Raw genomic sequence first — 26,458 nt, 5'->3', positions numbered from 1 at the left:
CTGGGTGCATGTACGTGTGTGTGAGTGGGTGCTGAAGACAGACTTTAGTGAAGTAATGGCAGACAATGAAAGATAACATATACATATGAGGTAGGTACACAGTGCTATTATTACCTCCATGTGGCAGAGGGGGATACTGAGGTTCAGAGAGGATAAGCAACTTTTTCAAATTTATTCCATAAGGGGAGACAAAATTCAAATGCCATGATGCCTAGCTGCAGAACCAGCACCTTCGCTACCAACGTGCACCCCTCACTGTCCTGGGGAGAGACAGTCCCCCCTGGTCCTGGCTGTCCCGTGAAGCCCTAGCCCGCCACCGGCTCCCTCTGACTCGCACCCTGCCGGAGGCAGTCCGTCCAGAACAAACAGGAAAATTAGTAGTCAGGACAAGATTAGAAGGACCAGGATGGACTATGTCCAATCACGAGTGGAAAGTCCTCGTAAAAGACAGTCCCTTCTGCGGGCCTCTGTGCCTTGTTTATGAAGGTCTGATGTGTGCCGGGGTCTCACATCATCCCCTGATAAAGTGACTGTGTCAGAGAAGCAGATCCAAAGCAACTGTGGCACGTGCTGTCACGCCCCATTGCTGGACTTTCACCCACAAGACTAGCTAGGTGCCCTTCCTGACCCTGGACGACATGCCCCCCGCAGCTTCCCATCAGAACACAAGCACAGGCGTCTCCCGCCCGGCTTGTCCAAAGGGTTCTCCACCTGGCGAGAGTGCTCGTCTCTTCCAGGCCACTCCCGCCCTGCCCATCCCTGCGCCAGCAAGGGCCTGGGCCAGCAGACTGGAGGATTGTCCTCCCCTCGGCTCGTGACTTCCCATTAACAAGGCATAAAGCCTACACAGAATTGTTCATTTTCTAGATTTTTCTATCCCATGTGACAGAGTGCAATTGGACACCGGCATGTGTTATAAGTCAGATTCTGAAACCCCGGTCTCCATTTCCCCGTTTGTCGGCCTTGTGAATTTAGACAAGGCATTTCAATTTCTGAGATGTGGTTCCCTTCTCTGTAGCACGAGTGCTTGTAATCATATTTGTGCAAGCATTTTAAAAACTCTAAAGGCCCACATGTAGATAAGCAAAAATTACATTATACCCACCAAGGGTTAGCAACTTGTTTACAACAACCCTCACCAGTAGGGGAGGCATTTATGAGACAGCATCTGATTGCGGTACAATCACAAAGCTCACTGGGCTGGGCCTCCAGTTTCAGCATAGGGCAGTCCACCAGGCCAGCAGCATCCATGCTAGGGGTCCAGTGTCCCCTGCAGGCACTCTGCCGCTCCCATCACTTCATTATCCAAATGCTTTCAGTGCTGATACGTGCAACTTTTAAAAATCTGCACCACCACCTTTTACAAGCAGATTCTACAACATTACTGACTCTTCCTAACCTACTGAAAGCAAAAAGCAGAGACAGTTTTAAAGTATAATATGCAATTAGCATATGCGATGGAAGAGGTCTTGCGTTTTTCCTCTTTCCTTATGATTAGTCATAAACAAGTATGATTTTATCTCAACAAATAAAGTAATAATGAAATGCATTTTTATCTTTTCTATTGGATCTCTTTTCAGGTTGTGGCAGCTACACTGTTTACCTAGGCAGTTCACTGCTGCCCACCGTCTGTAGCGTAGTGCTAGCCATATGAGAAGGAAGCATGACAGTGCCATGAAACAGCTCTCAACATGCTGGTCAAGGTGTCAGGATTGGGCAGGTGGGATGGGGCCAGATAAGGAAAGATCTTACCCTCAGAAACGATCTTAAAATTCATGGAGAGTTATTGGAAGGTTTAATGCACTGGGTTAACGTGGATTTACTTGAATCTTAGAAAGATTAGTTGGGCAGTGGAGTGGTGATGGTTTGAGAGGAATGATCAAGTCAGGGAGATCAGTTAGAAATCGACTTGAATCACCCAGCAGAGGAAAGATGACCATTTAAACCAAGACAGTGAAGCTGGAGCAGGGGAAGTCGATTTTATGGCCACTTAGGGAAAAAGAGTTGACGGCACTTGTGGATCAGTTGGATGATGAGGGCAAAGGAGAGAGAAAACTCCCAGGTCGGGCTGAGGTCAATGGGTGAACTCAGTGATGGTATCTGTAAGAGGGAAAATGAATGGGAAGTCATTTGTGGGGGAAGAAGGTGTGTTCAGTTTCTGCCATGTTTGGTTTGAAGTGTTTTGGAGACATCCAGGAACCGGCGTCCAGTAAGCACTGGGTAAAGCATGTCAAGGCCAGAGAGAGTAACCAGGTTTCAGGTGGTGGCAGAAGCCGTGGAGTTGAATGAAATCACTGGGGAGATCGGAGGGTGTGAGGAAAGAAGGCTGCGGATGAGACCATAGTGGATTCTAACATTCGTGATGTGGCCACAGGAAGGGAGCCCGTGAAGGGGGCTGGGGAGCTGCGAGCAGGGAGGAAAAGGACTCAAGACCAGAGCTGGGAGGGAGTCAAGGGAAGTCAGAATGTCAAATTAAGGATGTCCAAGAGTGTCAAATGCTGTAGATGGTGTTAAAAAGTAGGACCCAAAAGTGTCTGTTGGAATTTGCCATCCAGAGGCAACTCAAACTTTGTGACAGCAGTTTCACATGAGAAGAAATTACCTTTATGTTCTTGTTCACTCTGAGATTGTCTGAGTCTGTGGTGGCTAGTGGCTGATTCATAAGGCCTGTGTTTGAAAGAAGCTTAAGAGTGGAGCTCTAGATATTTCCGTCTCTAAAAATTCCCAATAACCATCTTCCTTTTCTAGCCAAGTTATGTTTCAGTTTAACATTATTGAGAATTCAGTTCTTTTTTACTTTCTGCCAATTTGAAAGGTGATTAAAATCAGGGTAGCATTATGTGAATGAACCTAGGGTCGATCGTACCTAGGAACCAGACTCAGCTCCAAATGACTGCTCATGTTGGCTGAAATCTCGATGCCAATTCCGATTTTCCACTCAGAGAAACAGCAGTGAACTGGATTTCCTCTTTAACTATGTGGTCCAGTGCCCATCACTTCAAGCAGTGCAATAGTTTTCCCACTGCTGAATTAAATGGCCCGATGTCCCAGTATTTGTGGGTGGGAAGGCAGGAAATAATAAGCAGTGATTTCATTTGTTTCTGCAAGTTACAGAAAATGTGCTGGGTCCTTCCTTGGAGTCTTGTATCAGGAGGTTGGGACCCAGCTGTGGCATGTGAAGGAGCTCCTGTCTAACTGCCATTGGCGATCCGTGCAAAGTACAGCCCGAGCAAAATCCTCAAAATGTTTATTTACGTGCCAGGATGGCAAACCACATGAGGTCAGCATTGAATCAATACATGCTCCTTCGTTAAAGGACTCAAAATGGTCTCTGCAGAATGAATGTAGATTAGCGAAGGTGTTGAACTTACCACGCACGTCCGGCAGGTAAAGAACTATCTTAGCACGGTGGAGACAAGTTCCATAAGCTGGAATAAGTTACATGTTATGGTGACATTTTTTTTAAAAAGGTTATTTATTTATTTATTTGACAGAGAGAGAGAGCACAAGCAGGGGAAGCTGCAGAGGGAGAGGGAGAAGCAGACTCCACCACTAAGCAGGGAACCTGATGCAGCACTCGATCCCAGGACCCTGGGATCATGACCTGAGCTGAAGGCAGACGCTTAACGACTGAGCCAGCCAGGTGTCCATGATTATGTTGCATTGCAAATTCTTCACTGGCTGCTAGAGTCTTTACTGTTGTCTAAATTATTTTTCAGATAACGTCACTTCATATTGCTCCAAAGATAAAGAAAAGCCATGTATTCAGAGATCATGTAAAGTGCATTATTCATTTGCAAAGTGAACTGAGGCGATGTGCCTGTAATTGTTTGTGTCTCATGGATAGTCACAGACACACTCCCGTAGGCTGCAACTGTTCTAAATCTGTGAATGGGATCTTCAGTCACAAATGTTTGAGGACAAATTTGTAACTAGAATTAAAAATTTCACCACTTTCCTTAACTTTTTTTTTTTTTAAGTTCTGAAGAGTTGGTTTCAAAATCAGTCGTGTCATGGAACTTTCATTCTTAGAATTTGAGAGCCCCATATATATTTTCAAGTTGCCCGGAGCTCAGTACCTCGAGCCTAGATCCTTCCTAGCACCAGGTAGGACATACACCACAGGCTCAGCTGCCTTCCCTCCCCCACGCCTGAACCAGAGAACTCTAGAGTTTAACTGATTGTCTGGCTTATTTTATCCACAGTTGATTTTAATTTGTTAGGAGAGGAATAATTCCTTTTTATCTCTGTCTTTTTTTGGCTAACTCAATTAAATCAGCCCTCAAATATACTGTGGGATTAATGTAGGCATATAATTTTATTCTTGAAGACACAGACCTAATTTTCTAATTTCTAATAGAATATCTTTTTTTTTAATTTAAAACTTGCCTTTGACTTCCTGATGATTTAAAGAAAAATTCAAATATCATAAATAATAGTAGGCCAAATGGAGCTTAAAGGACTACAAGACACATTCCAAAGGAAAAGTGTTTTCTGTAAATGATTTGATCCTTGATATTGATCAAAGCCTCATGGGACTCACGCTCAGAAAAGTCAGACCAACCTGCAGGATTTTAACAGTTTAAGAAAAATATGTCAGTGGGCTTTGTCTTTTGCCTCCATGCAAACATTTTGCTAAGCTTGTGGTTTTTCAACTGGAGTTGTAAACATTTTGTGGCTGTCTGGGGCAGGGCGTGGTACAGCTCCTGATGAGGCACCCCAGGGCTGCTAGAGGACAAGTCCCCCTCCCCACGATGACAGGCCTCCGTTCCAGCAAGGGGACATGAACACTGGGATCACTTTTTCTTGCTAAAGGGCCAATAGAAATGAGGAACAGAGCTCTGTAGAAAGAACAGGTTTTATCCCAGAAGCTCGCCCAGACACAGAAGGGCACCGACCTGGAAGCAGGGCTGCTCCCACATCTTGCTCTGGGAGGCCCAGGAGACGAACCCTGAATCCTGAGGCTGCGGGTGCTCGCTTCAGGAAACGCTAGAGCACAATGCACCAAGACGCAGGGTCACGGGCTTGAGATGTGAAGGCAAGAAGTGACAAAAATAAACCTGCAAGCAGGCGGGGAGCCCACATCACAGAGGATCCTGTGAGGTTTCTGGAATAGCTGATGCCTCACTTCCCATCAAATTTGGATTAGCCATGGCAAGAGAGGAAAGAGAACAAATAAAGGAAATCCACAGATAATCCCCAAACCCCCATTTGAGCTAATAGTTTAAATTCCTTCGATGCCAAGTCAAGCCGTTTTTTGTTTACCAGAGTTGATAATGAGGGACAAAATAAACCAATCTCACCTTAACCTCCTTCCTGTGCATGTGGATGGAAACAGGGTTTGGCCTGAGGTAATCCTTACTATGGGTGAATCTGTATAAGCCCCACCCTGGAGTGGGGTGGGGGTGTAGAAAGAGGACTGCCTGCCCCCACCCCCAGTAGCATGGCCAGTGTCCCCTGAGGAGGAGCTGTTGGAAGCCAGCCCCGCTGGGGGGTAGGTCTGGAGTGCAGCCAGCAGGGAGTGAGGGACAGTGTGGGGGGGTACTCTGGTCATCCTAGCGGGGGGTGGATAGTGTGAGATGGGACCTACTGATGCAGCCCAACCCAGTCCAGAGCCACTAAGCGTGGCATAAGGGAGAGGCAAAGAAGGGCAAAGAAGCTGAGAACAGGAAAGTTCAGTGAGCGGCACGGGGTTGAGGCAGAGATCTGTCTCCTGCTCTTCCTGTCTTGGACACCCACTACATTCAAACCACAGTACTGGCCATGACAAAAACAGCCCCCAACTAGAAGTCTCCTCAGCCTGTCACTGCATTTTCAATGAGTCTGGAACCATAGCCCCAACACCAATGCTCAGTAGTGAATGGCTTTCTTCACATCTCTAGACATGGAGCCTCTCAGGGCCAGGTCCCAAGACGTCCTTTCCCTGGTGAACCCCCTTCTGAGATGACTTCACCTGCGTTTTCTGACCTTCTCAGGTCATTTTGCCTGGGGGCACTTCCCCAAAGAGTAGAAGCAGCTCCAGGTCTGTAGGTCTGGGCGGCAGCCAAGCTGTGTCACTAAGGAGCTCAGTAAGTCGTTTTTCTGCTGTTTCTTTTGCCTCATCTGTAAAACGGGAATAAAATTAGCTATCTCTCTTCATCTCGCAGCTGACGCAGACTAGAGCAACTTAACCTTTCTATTTAATAAACAAACTCTGAGAAAACATCTCAAGGAATTTCTTTCCTTCTCTCTCACTCCCTTCTTCCTTCCTTCTCTCCCTCCTTCCTTCCCTCCCTGTTTCCTATCCATTTTTGCTTTTCTTTTTCTGTTCTTCTTTTTGGAAGTAGCTCTGGAAGAAACTTCCAGCATTCCCCTATTGATATTCTGGTGCTTTTCAACTCTTTTCTATTTGGTAATAATTTTATAAATGTGTTCTGGAAAAAATTTTAAAAGATGTAAGTACAATAAAACAGTGGATAGGAAAGCCCTTTAGACACTAATACTCAACCAATATAAGCTGGTGAGTTGTTACCACAGAACAGGAATCTTCTGGGGGCACAGGAAGAAAAAAGGTCTGACTGGGCCTCAAATTCCATGTAGTTTCAACAGGACTCATTTTCATACAAATTCCTCCTAGAAAGTAGATCTCCTGAACAGCCCTGGAAGGACATTTGTAACCACCTCAAGTTCTTTTCCCTTTGGTATCTGAAATGATTTAGCCTAAAAAGGAGCCTCAGTGGGCCTCTTGTCAGCTGTCAATAATTTTAGGCTCTTAAGTCAGGATTGCCCCTGTCTTTCTTCTGAAAAGAGAAAAATCCAGCCTCAAGTTAACTGCTAAGCCCTTAAAGAGTTCCTAGTTCAAGAAGTCAACTCACTCTGCTCTGTCAGCCTCCCTCTGAGGACAGAAAATGAGCCCAGCCCTTCCCCAGTCCCCTTCGAGGACCCTCCCCATCTTCTGCTGCCCCTCATGTCAGTCCAAGAGCCCATGGAGGAGGCAGAAGGAGGAAGAAGACAGCACTGCGTATTCCCCGAAGATGCTGAGGGGGACAATGCGTTCCTCACTGGAGAAAGGCCGTGTCCTAGGCAGCACCCCTCCTCTATCTTCCGAGTATTCCACTAGGGTTGAGGCACCTCCTCCAGTTGGTCTCTAACCTTCCCAGTAACCCCCTCTCAGAGCCCCGTGCTCTAGGGCCACAGGTGCAAATGGCCTGCAGCCTGGAATCACCATGCCCTCGTGCTTCCTCCTAAGGGAGAAGGCAGACAACCCTGCCCAGCATCTGGGCTTCCTGAGTGAGCACTGCTGTCCCTGAGAATCCAAGGCATGCAGCGCTTCAAACAACATCTGCACATAAAAGTTGTTGGAAATAACACGTCCACCAAGAGAGTTCAGGCAGCTATTCAGGGAAAACAAAACAGGGTCTGCCTGTCCCATTTTGCTTTGTTTTGTATTGTTCTCTGCTTCCTCTTCTTCCGCCCCTGCCTTCTCTCCCGCATCTTGCCACCTCTTTCTCGTGTTAGGACATTAGGTGCAGCACATAAATGTAGCTGTTATGATGACTGTTACTCTGTTGTTTTGGAGAAACAACAGCGATGAGTTCCACCCTGAGGGCCTCGCCGGCGTCACTGTTCTTACCTGGCAGTGGGAGACTAATGCAAGCCATCCCACCAACAGCAATGAGCAAGGGCCGAGAGCCCCCACTCCCAGAGAGGGGGTCTCCCGGTTTGCAAACAGATCTTTGTTGTGATCTTCAAGGTATTTGCCTGGCCTTGGCAGTTTGGTGTCCCTCGAACTTTTTATAAAACATGAGACTCCTTCCACATCAGGCATTTGAAATCCAACCACTTTTGCAGACCATCTGTTATTTAGTAATGTGCAAATTACCAAAAAATAATTCCAGATTCTTTTTTGCAAACCCAGCTATAAACAAATGCTCCACATGCTGAAATGGAAGTCATTTTCTCTTTGAAAACTCATTAAATGGTGCACAATGGGAAGAAGTTGAGGGAGAAGCTCCCTAGCAGATTCCAGGGAGCGGTACTACTGCACACAGATAATAACATGGAGCCAAACATTGACAAGTCTTCAGGAATCTTCTGCCTGCTTCATATGGACTCCCTTCCTGCTGCACAGTTGCTCCAGTGTGTTACCATCTGGTGCATATGTATGCCTGTAAAACCCCTGAGGGCCGATCTGTGTGCGGTTTGCCCAGTTAAAACATGGGCAAATGGTGATTTCTCACCTGCAAAACAATAAGATATCACAAATAAAAATTACATTTGACTTATTTATTCCTAACAGGTCATCGGGAAACCAAGTTTCCTCAGTGCTTCACAAACCGAGCCACTACCATTTCTAGAACACTCTGATTGACGTCCCTGCTAAATGGTTCTCAGGGGAGGGTTTATGGGAAGTAGGAGAAAAGTGGTGAGGAGGGAAGTCTAAACTGAGTGGATTGCAACTCTCACCAAAGTTAATTGTTTATTCTCTTGGAGCAAAATCAAATTTCCAGGGGCAGCATTCAGGCCAAATTGGGATGTGGGGCCAGTTCTCTGGGACTGACTCTGTTCCTTTCTGAGGGGTGTCTCTTGGAGTGCTAATTGTCTTATACAAGTGAGGTCAATGAGTCTAAAACCAAATAGTTAATTTTACCTTATTTTCAGTAAGGACTTTTTTTTTCTTTGAAGAGACTCATTCTAGAGCCCAGGCAAATATGAACTCATTGAAAGTTAGAGAGTTTTGTCTTCTAGTAACGAATAGAAGTTTGGCTAGATGAACACGCCTCCAGATTGCATTTATAAAAATCCGCACAAGATGCCCCCCCACACAAAAGTGTCACAACTAGAATCCACTGGAGAGTTACCAAAAGCAAGCAGAAACTGAAGGAGAGTGGACCTTGAAAGATGAGAACTGAACTGGGTAACTGTATGAGTTTTCTATTGCTGCACAATAAAATCATCACAAATTTAGCAGCTTAAAACAATACAAATGTATTTTCTCATAGTTTCTGTAGGTGAGACATCTCTGGATCTTCTGCTCAGGGTCTTACCAGACCGTAGTCAAGGTGACAGACAGGGCTGCAATTTTGTCTAAGGCCTGGGGTCTTCCTGCAGCTCACAGATTGTTGGCAGAAGTCAGTTGCTTATTGCTGTGGGCCTGAAGTTCTCAGGTCCTAGAGGCCACCCACTGTGCCCTGCCACATAGTCCTCCCCACTACATAGAGGTTGCTTTTTCAAGGCCAGCATCTGCTGCTCTTGTCTCTCTGATTTCTTGTAAGGGCTCACCCGATTAGGTCAGACCCACCTAGGATGATCTTCCCTTTGGTGAATTCCATGTCAACTGATTCGAAACCTTAATTATGTCTGAAAAATCCCTTCATCTTTCCCACATAATTAACTTAATCACACGAGTGAAATCCCAATCCTCTTCACAACTGTCCCCCATGCCCAGGGGTGGAGATTTTCTAAGACATGTGCACTAGTAGTGGGAATCTTGGGAACCATTTCAGAACTCTGCATACCACAGAGAAATTTAAATGCCTGATGGCACTCTCCAATTTTAACTGCAAGGATAGACAGTCTTACTCAAGTTTAAGGAGTCAGAAGTCATCTGACAAGATAATTAGAAGATTAGGAGAATACCAGAAGGAAAGAAACTGCAGATAGAGTGAGCCCATAACTCTGCATATAAACTCTTCCTGAATAATAAACTCTTCTAACTATGGAGCCAGGAATGTGCATGGGAGACTTCAAGAGGCCTGGCAGGGATGCCTGGGTGGCTCAGTTGGTTAAGTGTCTGCCTTTGTCTCAGGTCATGATCTCGGGGTCCTGGGAGAGACTCCCGCATCTGGCTCATTGCTCAGTGGGGAGCCGGCTTCTCCCTCTGCCTGCTGCTCCCCCTGCTTGTGCTCTCTCTCTCCCTCTCTCTCTCGGTCAAATAAATAAATAAAATCTTTAAAAAAAAAAAAAGAGGCCTGGCAAAAAAAGCAGCTGGGAGCTAAAAGAACTGAGATAGTTTTGCCTGCTGGACACCACAGGAGAGGCCATTTGGAGACCAGCTAGAACAAAACCTGACACTTCTCAGAGGAACATAACTAAATCCAGGGTCTCTACATGTATTATTCACAATATTCACTACACAATAAAAATTTACTAGACATACAAAGAACAACACATGTGACCCTAGCCAAGAAAAAAGTCAATAAATAATGACTCCAGGATAAACCAACATGAAATTAGCAAACAAGGACTTTAAAACAGCTCTTATAAAGTTGTTCAAGAGCCTATAAAGAATAGTGCCACCACTGCTCTCCTTTTCTTTGCATTTGCATACCTCCTTGCTTATCCCTTTATTTTAAATCCCTCTTGTTATTTTAAATGGTTTTCTAATATTCAGCATTTAGCTGGTCTTTGTTTTTTTAGTATAATCTGGAAATGTCTGGTTTGCAATAGGAAAACTTAGCCTTCTTTATGGTTATCATAACAATTTTTTCCTTATTAACTTATGAATATTATTTCTCCTATCTGATTACTTTCTCTTTTTCTCATTTTTGTTTGTATGATCAGGTTTCATTTACTGCCCCCTTTTCCTTCTGTTAATGGTTATTTTGTCCTCCCTGGTGTTCGTGAGCTTTACAATACTTTCAGGACCCCACTCTTCTCTCTCAGCATCTCACTCATCCCTGGATGAGATATTTGGTCTTTTTTCACTTCTTGTCTTCCTTCTTTATCCTCCCCAACATCTAGGTTTTGCTGAGATATATATTCCATTCAATGTATCAAAACTCACTTGCAGTTGTCCTCTGTTTTAAGTATTCTTATGTTGAATTTATATGGCATATCCTTAGGAAGGTTATCTTTGACTGTTAGATTATCTATCTATCTAGTCACTTATTTCAAGTTTTATTGCTTGTTACTTTTCTTTGTCTCCTTTTCACCTTTCCTTTCACTTTTTGATTCACTTGTTCTTTGTTTAGAGCTCTTTAAAAATTGTTTTCCTAATAGGTATACACAGGTGGTATAGTCTCTGAATCTTTGAATATTTGCAAATATTTTTCTTTCAACCTGACAAATGAATGAGATATTTGGAATACAGAATTCGTCAATTGAAATGCTTAATTCTTTCTAGTCTATAGATATTATTCCACCATTTTCTAGCATCCTGATGCTATAAAAGAAAATCTCTGTTGCAATTCCAATTTCTTTTTGCTTTGTAAATAAATAATTCTTTCTGTCTGGAAGTCATCATATTTTCTATTTTTCCTCAGAGTAGGATACACCTAGGTGTATGCTTTTTCTCATTCCAATCTGCCTGGAACTCAGCGATTATGTGCAATTTGAAATGTTACATTATATCATTTCACTTGTGATTATTGCATCTGGGTTCATAAATGAAGTTAATTTTCTTTTATTTTGTGGTCCTTGTTGGATTGTGATATCAAGATACTGACTTTATAAAATTAATTTCCTATCTTCAGGAGCCACATCTTTTAGGTTTGCATGGGGGTTGTCAACTCCTTGAATGTTTGATAGACTTTATTTGTAATGCCGACATAAGGCAATTGTTGAATTTTATCTATCTAGTTAAGTTTAAACAGGCTTTTGTTTACCATTTTAGTTAATTTAATGGCTATTAGCTTATTTGGGATTTCTATTTCCTCTTTCATTTTTCTAGAAATTCATTTTATCTAGGTTTTCAGATATATTGGAGTATGTTTGTTTATAATATTTTTCTATAATTTAAAAAATGTTTGTTATATCTAAGGCTAGTTTCCCATAGCCATTTTTAATTTGGCTTATTTGTGTGCTTTTTCTTTTCCTCATGATCATTTTTTTCCAGAGATCTAAATTACTAGCTTTTCAAGGAATCGGCTTTTGTTACTTTACCCTATTTTTTTGTTGTTGTTGTTTTTGGTTTTATAAATTTCTGGTTTTATATTTTCTTCATTAAGGTTTCTTTGGGTGCCCTGTTATTTTTTTTATAGTATCTTGAGTTGAATCTTTAGCTCATTTATTTTGAATTTTTCTTTGTTTTAGATATATGTATTCATAATTATTAATTTCTAAGTTAATCCCACAGATTTTGAATATTTTATAACTCTTATAGTTTCCCTTTTAACCTGGATTATCTAGTAACTTTTCAGATTTAGTTTTTAGTCATACAGGATTATGTTAGCCACCTTGTCATTGCTGATTTCTGTTTTCATTATTACATTATTTTCAGAAAATATTGGATATTTTCTGAATATCCACTGGATAATGTAAAATATTGTGGCATATGTTATGAATTATTTTGGTAAGTGTTTCATGTGTGCTCAAAAATAATGTGCATTTTACTGATTGGGATCAAGTTTGATATATTAGGTTGAAATATATCAAAAACTCCAACTGCAAGTGTTGAGCTATATATTTCTCACGTTGGTCCTGTTGGTTGGTACTCTATTTCAAGACTGTACAGTAGTATTTTCATGACCAGTACAACCCTTGGCCCTTGCAAGAGATTCTCTCTCCTAGATCCCCACACCCTTGAGACCCTTGTGTGTCACAAATGCACAAAAGTGAAATTAGTAACCTAACCTTTCACTCATGACTAACTCTGTTCAGGCCTCAGGAAAATACTTGCCTACATCTCTTGCGCTACACCCTTGACATAAAAGGCAACTATTTCAAAATGACATGAAGGCTTGTGGGTTGTGCTACTGCTGACCTTGGAGAAGGACATTGCTTTTGGAGTGCTGGGAAGGATTTCAGCAGTGGAAGGATGTAGGTAAGAGAAAATAAAAATGAATTAGCTTGTCAAATTCTTCCTTTCAGGGAGCACAGGGCAATAGATACTCACATAACAAGGCAGGATTACCCAGTAGCGTGGAGCGTCATTTATTTTAGTTTGACTCTCTTGGTTTCTAATTTCCAGTTCTAGAGGTTGGACATAAAAACCAAGGAACATTCTGTAATAAAAAAATATTGATATTACTCTTAAATTTATAAATATGTTGATCTAAACATAAGACTAGCATGTAGATAATGTTAAATGCTAGATTCATAAAACTGTTTCAGAACATTTATTTAAATTTCATAAAATAAAAACAATATATTTTTATTGAGAATGTTAATATTTATTAAGTATATTGAATTCAATGTGTATTTTGCTTTTGGATTTTAATGGATAATTTTGAATACTTTAGAAAAAACAAATTTTTGGAAAACATGCAATAATTTTAAATGTTTTGTTGTTTCATTTACCTTAATTTATATATACACATAGATTGAGGAAAATACACCCATACTTAAAACAATTATATTTTAGCACTTTATGTTAGGTAAAAGAAAAGGAGTACAAATAGAGGTCAAAATGGAAAAAAATGCAAAAGTAGAGCCTCAAGAAGAAAAAGTAAGAAAGGAATAAAGGACGTTTTCCAAAATGTGGTCTTCTTAAATGTTTAAAAACTGGAAAAAATTAAAATCAGCAGATTTCTGTTAAAGGCAACATAAATTGTAAACAAAACATTAGACACTTTATTTATAAATATTTAATTCTTTATTAAAATAAAAATATGAACAGTAAATTATCTTCATCAAATTCACAAGTTGATAAAGTCATACGAAATCCCTAAAATTTTGTAATTTTTGCTAAATGAAGGTTGAATTACTGATTTTGAAAATGACAGAACAAGTCAACCTGAATGCACTAATTAAAACTCTGGCCTGTCTATTAGGGATAAAATTGGCAAATTCAAATAGAAAAATGAAACCTGAGTGATGTCTATTGCATAATGATTCTGGAAAATGGCCATGATATCCATGTGATGGTGTGAGGATGTTTCCAGCAAACTACAATGCATTAAAATTTACAGTCTTCCATTGGTTGAAGTGGCAGAAATTTTGAGATTTCATTTTATACCAAAATCTTTTAAATGGAGGAAAAAAATGTACCTTTTATATGCTACGTTCAAAGAAAGCATTTTGTTACTACAGTCAAAATGTTTTACAACCAGTCTTCAGGTTAATGATCACATTTGTAACTGGGGAAACTTGGTTTTTTGATGAAAATAGCATAAAATGTCATTTGTGTAACACAAGAAGTGACACATGCTTCATGTACAATTTTTAAATAAAGCTGATTAAAGGGCAAACAATAGATAGTATTCAACAGTGACAAGTAAACATTCATAGAGAACATTGGTGTGTTATTCTTATGAAGTAATGTGTCCAGTATTTCACTAAGCATGACATTGCTCTTTAAGGCGTCAATAGCACAAAAAGAATATAATGGGACATTTATAGATTTACTAGAAATAACTTCATAATTTGATTCTAGAAGGATAAGCACAAAAGTCAGTTAAAAAAATAAAGCAAATGCTAATCTCTAGGATGGAGAACTCAAAATGAGATTAGCATTTTAAGGAGTGATAAAGTGAAAGAAAAACCATGCATAACATTTAACAATTTAAGTATTATTTATTTCAACTGGGTTATAGCAGAGAAAAAAGTCAAGTTGAACAACGAATATTTATTATGTATGTTGCTACAAGCAGAACAAAAACAAGGAAACTGAGATTTGTGAGCAGCTCCTGGTTTTATACCTGTTATAAGCACAGGTGTGACTTAAATCAAGAACTGAAGAAATAAATTTTAGCATGAAGAACTGATTTGAAAGTCTTTCTAGAGGAGCCTATGAAAGCATAGTCACAAGTTAGCAAAGGAAAAGGTGCTGCCAGAATTTTGGCCAGAAATCCAGAAGTATTCTTGTGTCATTGGCAATGTCGATGTTTTTTAGTTTGAATTTGTTACCAAAGAGACATGTGGGTGTCGATGACATTTTTCAGAACCTCTCAGTGATTATCTGTGATATTTCTTTGCATTTGCCCAAAAAGAACATCTCTAAGAAACACAGAAAATATGGCCTTGTGGTCACTTTTGAATACATGACAAGATAGCCAATGAAATGCTTTAAAAATTGGGTTAATTTAGAAAAGATATGACATGCACTAGAAGAGTTAAGAAAAGCAATAGAATATCATCAAATAAAAAGCACATTGTGGTCTTTGGGTAAAATAAATTTAACTTTTAAATTGTGCTATTCACAGTTACAATGAACTTCAACTGTTGCTTACTATTAATGTAATGTTATTTCAACAGATTTAGCTTTAGCTATTTCACTTTCAAAAGTATTAAAACTATTGATTTGTAGAGATTAAAGTCAAAGGAAATTTCATGGTATAAAGTATTGAGCAGAAGTGTTTTGATATCTGTAATTTACTTTATAATGCATCAAAAACAAGATGAATTAGTGGATGTGTACCTTGATGAATAAATGGAGACATATAGATAGATGATAAAGCAACTGTAGTAAAATGCTAAAGGTAGATATACATGTCCACTGAAAAATCTTTCAACTTTGTTGTCTCTGAAAATATGATAAAATGTTGGGGAAAAGAAGAAATTGCATGTGAAATTTGCAATGAGTAACATTCCAATAAAGTAGAAGAGAATTTTTAAATGAAAATGTTCAGATGACTGGAAAGGAAGAGATTCATATATAAAGAAATTCATATATAAATGAAGAGATTCAGATATATAGAGATTATTTTTTGGCCATTAAATTACCCAGCAAAATATAATCTTAATAAAAAGGAGACATCCAGGTGGGACAACAGACACATGAAAAGATGTTCAACATCACTCATCATCAGGTAAATGCAAATCAAAACTATAAGGTGATATCATCGCACACCTGTCAGAGTGGCTAAAATCAACAACACAGGAAACAACAGGTTTGTTTCTCTACAGAGATGTAGAGAAATAGGAACCCTCATGCACTGTTGCTGGTAATGCAAACTGGTGCAGCCTCTCGGAGGTTCCTCAAATAGGTAAAAATGGAACTACCCTATGATCTGATAATTGCCCTACTGGGCATTTACCCCCACAATACCAAAACACTAATTCAAAGGGAAACATGCACCCCTGTGTTTATAACGGCATTATTTACAATAGCCAAGATATGGAAGCAGCCCAAGTGTCCATTGACTGATGAATGGATAAAGAAGAGGTGGTACAATGGAATATTATGCAGCCATAAAAAAGAAGAAAGTCTTGCCATTTGCAACAATATGGTTAGAACTAGAGAGTATAATGCTAAAAAATAAGCCAGTCAGAGAAAGACAAATACCATATGATTTCACCCATAGGTGGAATTTAAGAAATAAAACAAAAGAGCAAAAGAAAAAACAAAGGAGAGAGAGACAGACACTTAACTATAGAGAATAAACTGATGGTTACCAGCGGGGAGGTGGGATGAAGGAAGAAGGTACTTGCTGTAATGAGCACTGGGTGATGTATGGAAGTACAGAATCACTATATTGTACATCTGAAACTACTGTATGTTAAGTGTACTGGAATTATTAAAAAAACAATAAAAATAATAAAAAAGAAAAAAGATTTCAAAACTGACGAATGAAGAACACATTAGAAGAAAGTGACAGAATAAAATAAAAGTAAATAGACAAAAGCCAAAAAAAGAGAGAGATTTAAATAAATTGAGCAATATAACTGCTACCTTCAACTTTCCTTATAATAACTCCAAATTTAAAAATTTAGAAGAAGAAAAACTGAAACACTGTGTGGATATAGATGGTGAAAATCATAATATAAATGATATGATAAATTTTAATTATGATTAAAAATATAATTAAATTTATAGGATAGAATACAAATATTTCCTAAGATTTTCTGTGATGAAGATAATTTACCACAAATAACCCATTATGAGGTATGCACCATGATATGTCACATTTATGAATATTTTTGATCTAAGAATTCTTTTTTAAAAGATTTTATTTATTTATTTGACAGAGAGAGACACAGAGAAAGAGGGAACACAAGCAGGGGGCGTGGGAGAGGGAGAAGCAGGCTTCCCGCTGAGCAGGGAGCCCGATGTGGGGCTCGATCCCAGGACCCTGGGATCACGACCTGAGCCGAAGGCAGACGCCTAAGGACTGAGCCACCCAGGCACCTGAATCTAAGAATTCTTTTAACAGTTTTTTCTTTTAACATTTTTATTGACATCCTAGTTGCTATTCTTTTGGCAGAATATTTTCTCCAAATTCAAATTAATTAAATTCAATGTAATAACTACAACGACTCAAAAAAGTTTGCTTCATTCGACATTACTTCACTGACATTGGTGACAACAGAATAAATTATGTAAATATTATGTAAATAAGTTATGTAAAAATTTGATTTATGAAAGCACAACTTGTGACTCCATTGAAAGGAAGACAAGAAAACAAATTTCACAAATAAATACATAATAATTTATTAATTACACGGATCTTTATTGTTTTACTCTCCCGAACATCACCAGCCATCATTTCACTCGGGCATATGCAATAATAATTAAATTCAGTTAACTTTGATATTCTGCCAACCTTCACTCTACACATATTTTTTGATTTAGATAAAATTACTTGAAAAACACAACTTGCTAAAAGCAGATTCTAGAAGAAGTAGAAAAACCAGAATAGTACTATTCTTAGTAAAGAACTTGAATTTGTAATTAAGCACATTCCCCAAATCTCCAGGCCCAGAAGACTTTGCTGGCAGATTCTTCTTACCAATCATCCATAAGCTTTTCCAGAAAATGAAGAAGGGCCTACTTCCCAGCTCATGTTCTAAGTCCAGAACAACTAACAATGAAACCTGCCAAGGACACACCAGTTCAGACCACTCACCATCATAAGCAGAGATGTGAAGCCCTACATAGAGTGTTAGTGAATACTTTACATCATACATGCTTTCTGGAAAATCGTACACTTTGAAGTATACAGTGAATACCAGCAATATATAAAAATGATCATCTATCAGAAACAAGTTGGGTTTATTCTATGAAGCAGGGTTGGCTTAACATTGGACAATAAAGGGCGCCTGGGTGGCTCAGTCGGTGAAGTGTCTGCCTTCGGCTCAGGTCATGATCCCAGAGTCCTGGGATCGAGTCCCACATCAGGATCCCTGCTCAGCGGAGAGGCTGCTTCTCCCTCTGCCTGCCATTCCCCATGCTTGTGCTCTCTCTCTCCCTCTCTGACAAATAAATAAATAAAATCTTAATAAAAAAAACCACATTGGACAATGAATCCATGTAATTTACTACATCAACAGAAAAAAGGAGAAAAAGCCATGATTGCATGGGCAGATGTGTGAAACACGTTTAAGAAAGTTCATTGCCAGTTCATGAGAAAAAACATAATAACTCTGCCAAGTGAGGAATGGGAAGGTGATGTAGTCATTGTCGCTACCTCACACATGTCCCAACCGTGACTCGCGCTCTGGCTTTTTTGTAGCCCCTGGTGGAAGGATAAAACTCCCGAGATTCCTCACCCTTCTGCCCAGGGTACCTCTGAGGTATGCTCTACACTGCCCCCCAAATATTCCCAGGGCACTGAGCTCCAGTTGTCCCCGGGGCTCACTGGTTGATCCTGCCCCCCACCCCCCGGAATTGATCTCTGTGCATCTCTCTGCTATACAAGATTCTGATCCATTATACCCAGCCAGCCTGTCCTCCACAGACTCTCACTCTGCCTGCCCCCCTCTGGGTCAGACCCAGGGGTCTCCACTCGGGTGCCCTCCCTGTGCTGTGGTTTGGGCAGTGAGCTGGGGTGGTCAGGGGTTTACCTCATTGTTCCCTTTTGTGGAAATAAGTGAAGACCACCCAAATGAGAACAAGCAAACACCCTGCTGGCTTGGGAAGCTGTAGGGGGGCTAACCAGAATTGGGGCACCCTGTCTGATGGGTTAGGGATACATATTTGCCTTTTTCCAGTTGTTCCTAAATTGGAGATAGAGGCAAAATTTAGGTAGGTAAGCTATCAGTTGCTAATCAAGTCCTGGCTATTTGGGGACGACTGTCACAGGAGCATGTTTAACTTCCTGAAAGGTTGCTTGAGATAGAGTCTCACTTCCTGGGCTGGTTGCTGCAAAGAGTGGGTCACCCTCCTGGGCTGGGTGCCACAGGCTTTTGTCAGACTGCTATTTTTATATGTAGTCTGTTTGTATATTTCACCTCTCACCTCTCAGTCTGAAAACTGTCATTTCAGATGTTTTCCTCAGTGTTTTAGCTTTTTTTGGTGGGAGTGTAAATCCTGCCCTGCTACCCTATCTTGGCTAGAAGAAGTCTCAACATCCCAGAGTGAGTTTTTGGGTTAATCACCATTCCTGAAGTGCCTGTTTGCTTTGCGTCCATCCCTTTCTCTCACTTCCTCAGCCCCTTGACTTAGACCTTTGTATCCCCCTTCACTCCCTTCTGTCCCTAGTCCTGGGCAGTCAGACCCTGAAGTCTCTGGTTGGCATCCTGTCATACACATAAAGAGCTCCTGCAAACAACACTGTAGCGCCCATTTCCTGAGCCACTCACTGGGGACTTCTCACCACACTGTTCTGGCCTTTGCCTGAACCCTGGGGCTCTGATCCTTCCCTGGACTGTAGCAGGATTCCCAACGCCTTGCTTTGGCTCACCTGGTCATCAGTTCATGCCAGCTCTGCACCAGACAAGATGCACCCCGACCCTTTGTCTTGGTAAGTAGAACTCTGTCCAGCATTGGGCACCCCCTCCCTATTTCCTATTCCTAATGGTCCAGAATTGCTTGTTTCCAGATGGGCTCCTTTTCAGGCCATTCAATTGACTAGGGTTTCTGAAACACCTGAAAACATCACATAGGAAATCTCAGCCTTTACATTTTTCCACACGATGCTCTTCATCTTGTGCCTTTTCTCTCAGCAGGCCTTGACCCAGATGGCAGGTTGTTTTAGGGGAATGATTTTCAGAGTATGGAAAAGTGGCTATTTCCCTTGTACACAATCATATGTTGGATGTGGTCATTAGATTTTTAAAGAGGTTTTTTTTTAGCTTTTTAATGAAGATATATATATTTATACACATATGCATACACACAGCGAGAGAGAGAAGTGTACAATTCATTGACTTTTCACTAATTGAACACACTTGTTTAGCCAATGCCCAGATCAAGAAAGAGAACACTGAAACTGCATTTCATTTATATTTTACTTGTTTCTCTCTGCTCTTAGGCTAATGGTGAGCTCAATGAGGACAGGATTGCATTTCTGTTGTTCATTTTTGTGTCTCCAGGTTACAGCAGAATGCTTGACCCATGTGAGGGACATAATGTATTATATACGTTTTTTAACTGGTATTGAGGAGATGGAGCCATTCTCTTATTGGAAAGAATGTGAATCACATCTGTAAAAAATGAAATTCCTTTCTCTTTGGCTGTTACTAATATATTTCTCCCGTGTATGTTAATACACAACAGAACTCAGTAAAATTACTGTAATTGAAAGTAAATTCAAAAACAAAACAAACTCGCTCTCTCTATTGTACCTATGAACAAAGCTATCGCGGCCCCTCCCACTCTGGTGACTGTTGGCAACTGAAAGGGCTTATAGTCAGGACCGTGTGAATAGCGAGCTGTGTGTATTTGTGAGGGCAGATGTGTTTGGGGAAGAAAATGCACTGAGGTTGGCAAAATCCATTATTGTCTGGCAAGCCAAGTGATGATAAGAATCTTATTCCACTCCTTTTAGATGAGAAGGTGAATCTTGCCGCTGCTCAAGGGAAGAGTGGGGAGGAGTTTGAGCTCAGACAAACTCAGGATGAAGTTTTATCAATGGTGAATGTGGTGCATCCTCACCAAGCTAGGTGCTCATTATTTTGTATTTATCTTTGAGAGACAGAAAGGTGGAGAAACCTGTGGCCTTGGTTTGTTCATCTGCAAACTTGGAAAAATGGGTGGCTGTGTTATCCCAAAGTGCTGGACACTTACCAAGATAATCAGGGCTGGAAGCAGGTGAATTTTCTGTTTACTTCAGAGAAGAACGATGGGAAATGGCCTGAGGAGGGGATCCTGAGCGCCCTTGCAGAGGTAAATGGACACAGGGAAGTAACGCAGCATGCCTGCCACCATCTTGTCATTAGTCCCACCGCTGCTGGGTTTTTCCCTTTCATGAAGGCTGTCTTTGTTCACACTCTTGGGAGGAAGAACGAAGTTAGAACCTTGTTTATCTTGTTAAGAAAATGCGGAAAGCCTGGTGTAGGTGAGAAAAAGCAACAACCCTTGATTAACTAGAGACATGTGGTGGAGGGCCTCCAATGGGCCACCCCACTAGATGTGGGGGTGAGTCGAGGTGGGGAGTGGGCGGGAGAAAATGCATTGTGGTGTGAGCAGGAGTTGTGCTCTGTGTGAATTTTTCCATATCTTTCAAGGCTCCTGCCAGGACACTGAAATCCTTTGGCTTGTTGTGGAATTTGGATCTGGGACAATTTGCTCTAATGGGGGTTTGGCATCCATAAGTCATTATTATTAATAAACACTTGGTGAATGCCAACCATATGCCTAATGCTGAAATAAAGCTCTTTTTTTCCCTCTTAGGTTAAGTTACCAAGTAAAGGAGAATGCTGCTCAACTCTTTGTTATCACAGAAGAGGCAATTTCTTGGTACTCCTGAACTTACACTTATGTCTTTGAGCCCCTGGGTGCATTTTCCAAGGGTCTTTTCTCTTTTAAGAAAACATTCCAGAACATCATAAGTGGTGACTTTAAACTCTTCACCCCTTTCATTATCAAAAGAATGGATTTCAAAGAAGGAATGTAAGTGTCTTCTGACATAGCCTTCAGTCCAACCTGCTCTTATAAGATGACTCACTTCATAGCGGCTGGGTTTTAATGCTATGTGGCATTGAGTGGGGCTGCTTCTAAATGACTGATCTTGAATTACATGGATGAATCTTTTAAAATATATACTAGACTGAGATATGTTTATTTTTAGTGGGTTTCTCCCCATAATGTCTATCTGCATGTCTCCCTGCTGTACCCTTGATCACATCTGGAAAGCAAGGAAGAGTGGGCTTCTCTAAGGAGGACGTGCAAAAGATGTTTGAAAAATTCCCTTCCTTCATTTCCAGCAGTGACTTCTGTTTAGGAGAACTGGCACCCAAACAAGCTAGTTTGACTCTTTATTTTTTAAGCAGTAAATGGCTCTTTTAAATGACAGTGATCCCCACTAAACAAAGTTGGGTAAGGAACCAGAAGGAGAATGAAAGGAGAACATCAAACAAAGAGATAGAGAAGCAACAGCTTACAGGGTCTCCATGATGATTTTCATCTCAGAATTTCTAAATGCCTTATCAAGACTTAAAATTTACAGAATTGGGAGACTACAGGAAAGCAGACTTTTTTTTTTTTTTTTTTAAAAGAAGGGTTCCCATACATCTGTATAGTGTTTGGGGACTCTGGCCACAAGATATCCCTGCTTCCCTGACTGTCTCTGACATGCCAGTCCTGTAGCTATAGGCTATGTGAATTGTTCCTTATTGGTATAATTTGAGAAATCAAGCTCAGAGCCACCACCACCACCACCACCACCACCACCACCACCACCATCACCACCACCATCACCATCACCACCACCACCACCACCACCACCATCACCATCACCACCACCACCACCACCACCACCACCACCACCACCACCACCATCACTACCACCATCACCACCATCACCACCACCACCAGTATTCCTTCCTGGCTAGCCCTTCAAGGTGCTTGAAAGTTTACCACTGAAGAATCACTCATTTATTCATTCATCTGTTCAACAGGTTCTTACTCTGTGCCTAAAATGTGCTGGAGCAGAATGATGCAGCCTCTTGAGATCCTGGCCAACATCCCTAAGAGCTCATTCTGTTGTTTCTTAAAGAACCAAGATGCAGGCAGCCATCCCAGATGCTGTCCATTTTTTCCTGTCACTTCCCTACTTAGAATTCTTCGTGGCTTCCCTCATTGTAAGTAAAGACCAAAGTCTATACACCATAGCCCTGTGTGATGTGTCCTCTAGTCTCCTGCCCTGGGACCAGCCTCATCCTTGCCCTCTGTACTCCAGCTGCCCCAAAGTCCTGTATTCCCTATGGCTTTAGGATCTTCAAACTTGCTGGCCCTCTGACTAGAACAGTCATTGCCTGTCCCGACACACCCTCTTTATCTAGTTAACTGCCATTTATTCTTGAGATCTCAGCTCAGACGTCACTTCCTCAGGAACCTTCCCCAGATCAGACAAGCAGATTGAGAGATTAAGAGGTCACACAGCTAACTAAATAAATGACAAGGTAGGAGTCAAATTCATGTCTGCCCAGTGACAATGCCTATGCTCTTGAATACCCCCTATATTGTTTAACATCTGCAAGCATCCGTTTTCTCATTTTGCAATGAGGCAATCATTTTCTAAGTGTCTCTACCATGAGAGCTCACCTCTCACGGTCTTCTCTCCCTGCTCTGTCACCCATTTGCCATTATCAGATTAACAGCTGCGCTCAGATGAACACTAGAGGTAAATGCTTCCTAGGGTTGGTAGAGTGGGATTGGAAATTGGCCAAATTCACCATTTCCACATTAGGTGCATTTAGCCTTTATTATACCCCCAAAGCACCCCCAAACTGGTGAACTTAAAACAAGAGCTATTCAGGATTTCTCACAGTGGTGTGGGTGGCCTGGGTGGCTTCTTAGCTTCGTGGGGCTCATTCAGCTGGAGGGTTGGATAAGCTGGAAGGCCCAAGGTGACCCCACTCATGTGCCTGGCTGTCAGGATTGGCTACAGGGCGGGGTGCCTCCGCTGTCACCCTCAGGGGGCTCAGCCTCCTCGTGCCACTCTCTCAGGACCCACCAGGGGGTGGGGAGGGGACAGAAACTGCAGGGCTTCTTGAGGACCAGCTCAGGGGGTCCCCCAACATCACGTCTACCACATTCTGCTGACAGGCAGCCTAAATTCAAGGGAAACAAAGAAACACGTACCCCCTCTTGAAAAGGGGAGGCCAAAGTCTCACTGCAAAAGAGCATGGGAGAAATTGTTGTGAACACCTTTGGAAAAAAATACACAACCTGTGATGGTATATGATGCAGGGACTGAAAATAATATTCACAAAACATTTGCCACCGATATAAAAAAAAGCCTCATGAAAAAGAAGAGAACGATGATCATAACAGAGTTTAGAAGCAAAGAAACCACACATAGACTGAAGCGCAAAATGAAAGAATAAGACCACACAGGAGAGGAAAAGTTGGAGCAGGGCCTTGCAGGCATTCCCGGGTCTCACAGCACCAGGCAACTGGTCCAGAGAGGACGCAGCTTTGACACTTCCCCTTGGAGACTGCCTCGTGGGATGGCACCTTGCACGTGTGGGTCACCTTCACCCTCTTCCCAGCGGACCTGCTGGGGTTCCAGAGGGCTGGGCCGGTTCTCCGCACCTTTCCTTGTGTCCCCACTTCCTGCCAGGTCCTCTCTCACCTTTCCGGTTCTCTCCATCACCCTCCCTACAACAACCATCAGCTTTGAAGCCTGGTGGGTTGTTGTGGTTGCAATTTTGCTCTCCTCTCTGATAGAACTCCACCCCCCTGCCCCACACCCATGCACACTTCAGCAACCTGTGGCCGACTGCCCACACTGTGCAGCTCCAGCCAAGAGCCACAAGCCTGAGGGAATGTGCAGGGGCAGGTGCCCATGGCATCCCCCAGGCCTCTCCAGGGTGCTCTAGCCTCCTGGCGGCTCTGCTTGTGAGGAAGCACAGCTGGGAGCAGAGGACCCTGGAATCCAAGTACCGGGACTGGAGAGGAGCAGGGAGGTGGTGTTCACCCTTAGCCAGGAGGGGCTTCTTCTTCCTTGGATGGAAACCCAGACCTCAGTTTAATAAAAGGGCTACTAATGCCGGTTAGGCTCTCTGGGATGGGTTGTTCTTTCGTGAAGTGAAAACTTTCTTTAGTGCCTCTGGATAAGGCTTATGCTTTCTTTGTGGAATCTTCAGGCTTTAGAGCTGAAAAGAATGCTAGCCATCACTGTGCTCTCGCAGTGATCCCGACCCAAGGGCCCTGGGTGCCAGAAGGCTCTGCACTTAACCAGAAGTTTTTGCTGACTCTAGGACATTTCTCTTTTTTCTTTTTGAGAACTCATATGTTAGTTTTAATTCTTTCGTAAATTTGATATTCTGCTCTGTTATAAATCTGATTGCTTTAGTGAAATAGTAAATGTTTTCCAGTTTCCATCAAATAATGATTTTCCAGGAAGAATATTTGACATATTCCTCTGCATCTTCGTGTGTCCCAATTCCTCTGGGACTGAGGAATACAGATAAAGCAGCATCTCTTGTTTTCCAGGTAAGGGACCAAGGCCCCAAGGTTGGGTGACCATCCTCAGTAATGGATTGAGCCGGCAACACCAGGCCAGCCAGCTCACTGTGCTGACCCCTGCCTGGGCATCCTCTCCTCGTGAACATTTGCTCGGGGGTTCCCGCTCAGCCCTGGATGGGGGCTTGGTTGGAGAGAAAGGAGATGAGTGGTAATATCTTCCAGATGTGAAAAAGATGATGTTACTTCTGCAATTTAATTGCTTATAATAATGAAAGGGTTGAGAGAAGCAGGGAGTAATTAAAGATTTTGAGCCAAGCAGAAGTTCAGGTTTAGCAAGTTAACGACATTGGCAGGCGCAGAGGACAGGGAACTCCAAAGCCACAACCACCTACTCTTTTTGAGAAGAATGTGGCTATGGTGACTGTATTTTATAAACCAAAAATATGGCCTGACAAAGGAATCAAAAACATGCTTTAAAAAACACCACTTTTGACTTAGGAATTTATTTTTTATAAGACTTAACAAAGGAATAAAAATAAATCTATAGACTTATACATTTTAAATGGCCTTTGAAAAAGAATAAAGCACCTATAATTGGTACACTCCCAGAAGATCTGCCTTATAAATATGCCTCAAGAGAGAAGAATGATTTTTTTTTTTTTGCTATGCTATAGACATGAGTTTGTGGGGTTTAGATGTTTTCATTTTGCTACATACCTACTCCCTCTATCAAATCCCTGAATTGACCCATGGGTCAATTCTCAGGTCCGTAAAATAGCTATGGACCCTTAAAGTTTTGAAATTCCATGAGTCTATTCCTGCCTCTGGCATTTCCTTTCAAATGCACCTTTCATATTTTATTTAACAAATCACTCTTGTGGTTGGTAGAAGTGGAGATCAAGGAACAGGTTTGTGTGCCCCATGTATGCTATGAAGGCTGTGGGGGGTGAGAAAATGATGTGGTGAGGGCAGGGCCATAGTCTCTTCTGCTCACTGCTGGATTCTCAGCAGCTAGACAAGGGATGGTGAATGGCAGGCATGCAATGGCTACTGAGTGAATGAATGGATGGATGAACAGATGGACAGATGGACAGATGGATGGATGGATAGATGGATGAAAGGAAGTGTCCATATTTATTGTTACTAGGTATATTAATTCAGGGAATGGCTTCTTTTTTCTGGAAGGACACATATCATTTCACTAAACGCTATGTGAAGTTTCAATCTGAAGCAAAGTGATCACCCTTACAAAATCACAATTTATGTAAGAGACGAATATAAGCTGATATTCATTTTAATGTAAGG

At 41.7% G+C, this 26,458-nt stretch overlaps 2 long non-coding RNA genes across 3 annotated transcripts in view; one reads left to right on the top strand and one right to left on the bottom strand.

The window, feature by feature from the left end:
• Window positions 1–2,773: 2,773 nt before the first annotated feature.
• LOC112835154 (uncharacterized) overlaps window positions 2,774–26,458 on the bottom strand; it is a 29,892-nt gene continuing 6,207 nt past the window's right edge. The window contains exons 4-6 of one of the 2 annotated variants that reach the window (XR_003211125.2): window positions 20,807–21,068; window positions 12,815–12,923; window positions 2,774–8,219 (exon numbers count right to left, since the gene is read on the bottom strand). This is a non-coding gene — a long non-coding RNA (uncharacterized lncRNA). The remainder of the gene's footprint in view (window positions 8,220–12,814; window positions 12,924–20,806; window positions 21,069–26,458) is intronic. The other variant, XR_012380088.1, reaches the window with a different exon arrangement.
• LOC141373759 (uncharacterized) lies at window positions 20,724–22,851 on the top strand. Its single transcript, XR_012380090.1, has 3 exons — window positions 20,724–20,905; window positions 21,413–21,478; window positions 22,639–22,851. It is a non-coding gene; the product is annotated as an uncharacterized lncRNA (long non-coding RNA).

The sequence above is a fragment of the Callorhinus ursinus genome, unplaced genomic scaffold (genome assembly GCF_003265705.2).
Source record: "Callorhinus ursinus isolate GAN/ISIS: 27379988/994484 unplaced genomic scaffold, GSC_fseal_2.0 scaffold11, whole genome shotgun sequence".
Taxonomy (NCBI): Eukaryota; Metazoa; Chordata; class Mammalia; order Carnivora; family Otariidae; genus Callorhinus; species Callorhinus ursinus.
This window is presented reverse-complemented; position numbering and strand designations above follow the sequence as displayed.